The sequence below is a fragment of the Crocuta crocuta genome, unplaced genomic scaffold, assembly GCF_008692635.1.
Source record: "Crocuta crocuta isolate KB4526 unplaced genomic scaffold, BGI_CrCroc_1.0 scaffold333, whole genome shotgun sequence".
NCBI classification, from domain to species: Eukaryota; Metazoa; Chordata; class Mammalia; order Carnivora; family Hyaenidae; genus Crocuta; species Crocuta crocuta.
This window is the reverse complement of record NW_027532856.1, coordinates 1738034-1738617: the sequence shown is the minus strand read 5'-3', so window position 1 is coordinate 1738617 and position 584 is coordinate 1738034.

Below are 584 nucleotides of genomic sequence, written 5' to 3'. Positions count from 1 at the left end.
GCCCGCCGAATCCGGCGGCGGGACACACACTCCGCGCCCGCCGGCCAACTATTGTTTATCTTCGACGACGCCGAGAGGGGGGAGGGGGCGGTCCCGGAGGGGGGGCACGGGTTGTCGGGACTTGTCCGCGAGAGCTGGGCCGGAGCTCTAGGGCGAGAGGGGCCGAGCAGCTGCGCCTGCGCAATGCGCTTCCCCGCCTGCCCGCGCCCACCACACAAATCAGACGTTCTCCTGGGCTGTCGTCACTCGGCTCTCTGAGCTCCGCCAATCCGGAGTCGAGTTGGAGCAAACCCGCCCTCCGCCCCCAACCCTCGCTCCTACCAGCAACGGCCGCGCTGCGTCCTCCCCGCGCGGGCGCTGGGCCGCGCGCTGCCGGCTAGGCTTTCGGCTTTGTAGTGGTTGTTTTCGCCGGATGCTGAGCCTTAGTACAACTTGGGCTGTCACCATTTTGCTCAGTCGCCGGGATCGTAATGCAGCCTACTGCCCTTGGCGTTCCACCGCTCGCCTCGAGGGGGAAAGCCGCGTAGGCTCCGGCCTCCCACGAGCGGAGAATGGGGGTGGGTGGGGGGTGGGGAGAGATCTTT